Source organism: Zingiber officinale, chromosome 11A, assembly GCF_018446385.1.
Source record: "Zingiber officinale cultivar Zhangliang chromosome 11A, Zo_v1.1, whole genome shotgun sequence".
NCBI lineage: Eukaryota > Viridiplantae > Streptophyta > Magnoliopsida > Zingiberales > Zingiberaceae > Zingiber > Zingiber officinale.
The window spans coordinates 77353147-77360042 of NC_056006.1; positions in this window are offsets into that span (position 1 = coordinate 77353147).

Sequence of the window (6896 nt, forward strand, 5' to 3'; positions counted from 1 at the left end):
TGGTACAGGAATCTTAGAATAGTTCTTGTTGGTGCAGCGGAGGCCGGCAAGAGGGGGGTGAATTGCTGAAAACACAAAATAAAAATACCCTCCTCGGATTTCAACTCAATTAATGCAATAGTAAATAAGTAAAGGCAGAAATAAAATTAAACTAAGCAAGGAAATAGAAATTAAGTAGAAAACATGATTTAACCTGGTTACAACCAAGGAGGTTGTTAATCCAGGGCAGTAACAAAAAACTCAGTAGAAAAATCTCCTTTGCTGAAGGCGGAGAAGCCTTTTGCACTTTGGAAGCTTAGAACTATTGCTAGGAATGGCTACACAATGATTGCTTGAGTTGTTGTTGAATTCCTAGCTCCAGGGGCCTTTTTATAGCTCCTGGAAAGTCTATCTCGGTCCAAGGCGCCTTCAACAAGGTTTAAGGCGCCCCCAACTCGATGCGGATAAACTTTATCCAAAACATCCAAATCAAAAGGCGTAAACAATCATTCGGCGATCGTGTTCAAGGCGCCTTCAATGTGTTTAAGGCGCCTTCAGGTTACCATGCTACATAATTCGCCTGTAGACCTCTTTTCTTTTGTCTTCTTTTCTCTCCTTCTTAGCAAGCTCCGCTCTTTAGGTGATTGCTACCAACCCGGAATAGGGCTCACCCAACCCAGCCTTCTCCTCGGCGTCCGGCTTAACGCCCCTCGAAGCACGCCTTCACGCCCACCGAGTACTCTTCGCCCTCGTCCTGACGCACCGAGCCCGTCGGCCCTTCCCCCTTCTCGCCTTCTGCCTGCCTTCCGCTCGACTTCTCGTGTTCCTAAGCTCCCGCACACACCGCGTGATCAAACAAAGACCTCAACTAACGATCACATCAAAACTACTACGGGTCCAACAATCTCCCCTTTTGATGTGCATCAACCCAAGTTCAAGTTAGGTTAAAATAGACATAAAAGTAATTTTAAAGAAAAATTACTAAACTAACAAGTTAAGATAATTTTTGCAATTAGTAAAATTGCAACACTTTTATAATAAGAAATTTCAAAATTTTCTAACTCCCCCTAAACTTGTATTTTTCTCTCCCCCTTTGATCACAGCAAAAATGGGGTTAAAAAAATAACCTAAGTTAAGTGAAATGTATAGAATTTAAAAAAATTCTAATTCAAAAATGAATTTTTTTTTCAAACAAAAAAATTCTAAGTCAAATTTTTGAATTTTCAAAAAAAATTTTCTAAGTCAATATGAATTTTTCCAAAAAAAAATTTCTAAGTCAAATTTTTGAATTTTAAAAAAATTCTAAGTCAATAAAAAAATTTCCAAGTCAAATTTAAATTTTTGAATTTTCACAATCTGACTTTTTAGAATTTTAAAAAGATTTAAGAACTTTTAAAGCATTATTTAATTCTAGTTTAATGCTTTTTCAGAAAGTTAATTAAACATTTTTTTTTCAATATTTTAGCTTCCAGGTCGTGGCGAGGCACTAGGCCTTCTTGGTTATTGGAGCAACAACCACTTCCTTAGACAAAGCTTCCATAAAGAATTTCAATATTTAATTTTCTCACTGCAAGCTTTTAATTTTTGAAAAATTAATTAAGCACTTTGCCAATAGAGGTTCCTACCTACAGGGTTATTCAGATACTTAGGGGGTATATAATTTTTGGGTATCCTTCTAAGCTGGCCCTGATGGTTTCTAATATACCAGTTCAATTTTCCATAAACTTTAATTTTTGAATTTGGAAATCTATTTAAACATGTACTATTTCTTAATTTCTCAATTTCTAATTTTAGATTTTTATTTTCAGATTTCAAATTTTTATTTTCTTTTCTAATTGATCTAATTCTTTAGACAAAGCTTTAATAAACTCAAAAGATTGCTTAGAGTTTAGGGCACGTACCTCATCTTGCGATGCTCCCCTTCATCATTGCTTTCTCCTTCTGATGTTCTCTCCCTTCATCTATGCTCATTTCTGAGCTAGACGTTTCTTCTAGCTGATGGTTGGCCATCGTGCTAGTCCCGAGAATTCTTGATGTCTCGACTCGAGGATGATGAATCACCAAGTAGCCTTCAGTTCTTGTGCTTGGAGGATTCGGTTTCTTGCTTTTGATCCTTTTCTTTCTCCTTCTTCTTTAATTTCGGCGGTCATCCTGATGTGCCCTTCTTCGGTACGTGACAAACTGACCGCCTTTTCTTTGTTGATGCCTCTTTTTCCTGCGATCTAAATTTATTAGAATTAAAAACTTATTGAACCGCTTTACCAATAGTGCCGCTTGATTCATCGCCCGAGGCTTCTCGAACCGATTACTTTTGCCTTTAGAGCTATGTTCGACCTTCTACTCCATTTGGCTCAAACTCGAGATTCGTGAAGTTCAAAAGTCGAAAATAACTGTCTAACGTGACTTACCTCGAGGTCCTTAGAGATGTAGTATGCATCTACTAAGGAGGCCCACTGGAGTTCTCGGGAAGGCATTGAGCCCTGCACGGATAGAGTCCCGTTGGTTACATCTTCCAAGGTTCGTTAGTTGCATTATCGCTCCTTGATTCTCGCTTGGAGTTGCGCTACCTTCTCACCTTGGTTCATCCGGAGGTTCACAACGGTTCGGAGGATGTCGCTTTACTACGCCCGGAGGTACCTTCGTGAAGTTCCGTGAATTTTTCGCAGATCTTCATGGAGTTGTAGCCCCGATCCGTTTACCTCTGTGAGACGAAGCAGTAGGTGGAACTCACTCTTTCCGCTGGCGGAAATCGCTGCTCCTTTTGCTCCACGTGTTTTCTTCTTTTTTAGGAGCTGCAAAATCATATTTCATAGTAATTAAAATATCAAAGTCTTTTTAAAAATACCTCCATTTTGCGCTCCATGTGGCAAGTCTCCGTCGAACTTGGGATGGATGTTCGCCCGCCATCGTCCTTGATCGTAGTGCTCTGGCGGTTAGTCCTTCCGAGGCGATCGCTCTCGATACCACTTGTTGTGCGCTGGAGGCCGCAAGAGAGGGGTGAATTGAAAACACAAAATAAAAATACCCTCCTGATTTCAACTCAATTAATGCAATAGTAAATAAGTAAAGGCGTAAATAAAATTAAACTAAGCAAGGAAATAGAAATTAAGTAGAAAATATGATTTAACCTGGTTACAACCAGGAGGTTGTTAATCCAGGAGTAAAACAAAAAGCTCGATGAGAAAATCTTCAAGAGCGGAGAAGCCTTTACACTGAAGCTTAGAACTATTGCTAGGAATGGCTACACAATGATTGCTTGAGTTGTTGTTGAATTCCTAGCAGGCTTTTATAGCTCCGGAAAGTCTATCTCGATCCAAGGCGCCTTCAACAAGGTTTAAGGCGCCACTCGAATCATGATAAAACTTTATCCGCAACCGCAAACAGCTCAAACGCAATCGAGGCGCCTTAAACAATCATTCAAGGCGCCTGTTTCAAGCGCCATGTGTTTACCGGCGTTACCTACGCTGTGACTCCAAACTTGCCATTTTCTTTGTCTTCTTCTTCTCCTCTTTAGCTCAGGCTGCTTTAGGTGATTACACGACCAACGGAATAGGCCCAACCCATTCCCGGCCTTCTCCTCAGCCCCCTTCCGGCTTAACCGCGGTCAAGACGCTCGACGCCAAGACGGTAGCTCTCAGCCGCCATCTGACGTACCTCTTCGAGCTCGTCTTGAGCGTCCGTCCCTTCCGCCTTCGTCCTGCCTCTTAGCCTCGACTTCGACTTCTGTTCCTAAGCCCCGCACAGACCCGGGGATCAAACGCAGACCTAACCAACTTGTTGATCACATCAAAACTACTACGGGTCCATTCTCACCCAGAACATAAACCGTGCTGGAGCCCAATTCGAGGCTCCTCCGCCATCACGTCACGAGAAAGAACAAAGACAAGAAGCAAGAGTTGAATAACGACGCATGAGCTCATGAGTTAATGGGCTCATGGTTGAACATCTTCGCCAACTATATCAAGGACATGCGCGACATGAGAGATTTGAGATCTCAGGGCACTATTCAATGCAAGATGTGTCGATCGATGGAGCTATATGTACTCAAAATGATTGGGCATAGAAAAACCCTAGAGGTTGGGATTCCGCTTGGCCAAAAGCTAGCCACTAACCTGATTCTTGCAATCCTGCCGAATAGCTATAGTCAATTCGTTCTAAACTACAACATGAATGAAATTGACAAGCCCAGCCTTAGCCGCTAAGCATGTGAACGACCTAAATGAACCTAAAGAAGGTTAAGCCCCCTGCTCGATGGTTCAACACAAGGTCAAGGGCAAGCCGTAAAGGTAAAGGAAAGCCCCAAGGGAAAAGGCAAGCACAGGAAGCCTAAAGGGGTCGCCATGATGATACCCTGCTTGTCCCGGGCTACGAATTGGAAGAGGAATTGCAAAGTATACTTGGAGGATCTTAAGAAGAAGAGAAGTCCACTTTAGGTATATATGTTATAGAAATCAATCTATCTATTTCTTCATCATGAGTATTAGATACTGATGTACTTCTCACATTTGTACTAATGTGCGGCGTGCTACGGGGAAATAAAGGCAGGCGAGAACTCCACGACAGGCAATGGAGCACGGGTTGCATAGGGACTTATTTTCTATCCTCGGCTTGTATTAGAATTGGAGGATTGTTGTATGTATGTGCCTTTAACTAAGAACATAATTTCAGTTCGAAGAAAGGTTTCTCTTTATAATAAAGGACAAATGTTGTTTAGTTTATTTAAAAGATATGTTTTATTGTAGTGCACCTATGATGAACATATTCTAGACCTTGAGAGCCCTATCTATAACATAAATACCAAGAGGTTCAAGTCAAATGACATGAACCAAACCTATCTCAGCACTTCGCCGCTATGTCATATAAATGACAAGCGCTTATCCCAACTCCATAAGGATGGTTTGCTAGACTCATTTGATTTTGAATCTTATGAGACATGCAGTCATGCCTACTAGGCAAGATGACCAAGACTCCCTTTAGTGACACAGTGAGAGAGGCGAGCCGTTAGGTCTTTATACATAATGATGTATGGCTTTTCAATGTCACCGCTAGAGGTGGTTTGTGATTTATGGATAGATGGTTATATGTACTTGATGACACATAGGTCCAACTTGAAAAGTTCAAAGAATTCAAGAATGAAGTACAAAACCGAAACTCAAAAATTAAGATACTCGATCGAGATCGGGGGAATACCTTAGCCATGAGTTCGTGGACTATTATGCAGTGGGATTCTATCCCAACTCACCTCTCCGGAACACCATAATGGAATGGTGTATCCGAAAGGAGGAATCGCATCTTATTAGATATGGTTCGGTTTATGATGAGTCACAGATCTTCCTACATTCCTTTGGGGCTACGACACGACAACCTTTATACTCAACCGAGTTCCATCCAGTCGTAAATAAAGACACATAGGATATGGATGGAGGGAGATGCCCATGTGTTTTTAGGATTTTGTGAGGCTTACGATACGCCAAGTCTCGCATAAATTAGGACCCAAATCGAGCAAGCTACTTTATTGGATATCCCAAGGAAACTAAGGAATACTTTACATTTCACAAGACAAGATAGTTGCGAAGGCGGGATCTTTCTAGAGGACTTTGTTTCTAGAAAGACTAGTGGAGTACGCTGATCTTGAAGAAGATCCGGACCAGCAACTCAAGCCTCGATGGAAGTTGAACTGCCCCAAAGTGTTGTGGATGATGTTGTTCCAAAGAGTTGAGGAACAACAACAACAAGTAGACCTCCAGTGTCGCATGAGTCGATACGTCACCGAGAGATACCTACTTCATTTCTCGACCATGCCACGATGTGCGTAGGCTCATAGAGGATGAGCCTACCACCTATCGGCGTTGGATGAGACCAGATTCCAAGAAATGGCTAGTGGTCATAAGATCCGAAATGGAATCCATGTACACCAACCAAGTATGGACTTTGGTTGATCCACCTGAAGGAATCCATTGGTTGTAAGTGGGTCTTTAAGAGAAAGACTGACATGGATGGACTTATTTATAAGGGTCGCTTGGTAGCTAAAGATTTCAAGTAAATTCATGGTATTGACTATGATGAAATGTAACGACCACCCTTCTTACTACTACTACTACTCTCTAAGGATGACCGTTACTTATCTACTAACTCTACTTAACCGGTATGATTAAAAATCACATGGAAACCCTACCGAAATTTTCAGTCCATCTTGACCTTATTCAACAATACATTGTATACTCACTCAGCTACCAATGAACACATATCAATCAACCACGCGAGATAATAAATCCAAAATAAAGTAAACAACACAAGAAATCATCACACAAGATTACAATTCTTCTACTACGTCCTAATATCAAAATAACAAATACTAACTCAAATACTCCTAACATAGCAAAAGACAATAAAACTAAACTAAAACTTCTTTCCTAGTCCCAAGGCTTCCATAGTCCTGGCATCACACATCCTTCGAACACCTCCTTGTTGCCTTCCTTTCTATATCTTTTCCTTTCCTGTATCTGCAGTAAGAGGAAGTGTAGTCTATAAGCAAAATTTGCTTAGTAAGCGCTATCTAACTCACAAAATCTCGATATGCATGAGGATATACTGAAATCTAAAACTGAATGCTCAAAAGGAAATCTACTCATGCTCATCTACTAGTGAAAGAAACATACTGAAAGGCTAAACATGTAAAGTAAATCTATACAATCATGCTAGCATAAAGAACTAAGCTTACTGAATTCTAAACACCTTCTGAATCTTATTTCACTTGTTTAAAGACTTATTCTTTAAATACTTTATACTTATGTAAAACTTTCAGAAACTTATACTTATAATACTTCAAAATAATAATCAACTTCTTCTTGGGCCCGGCAACTGTGCTTTTACTTTTGTAACGACCCGACCCATTCATCATCGGTATTCGTCGACCG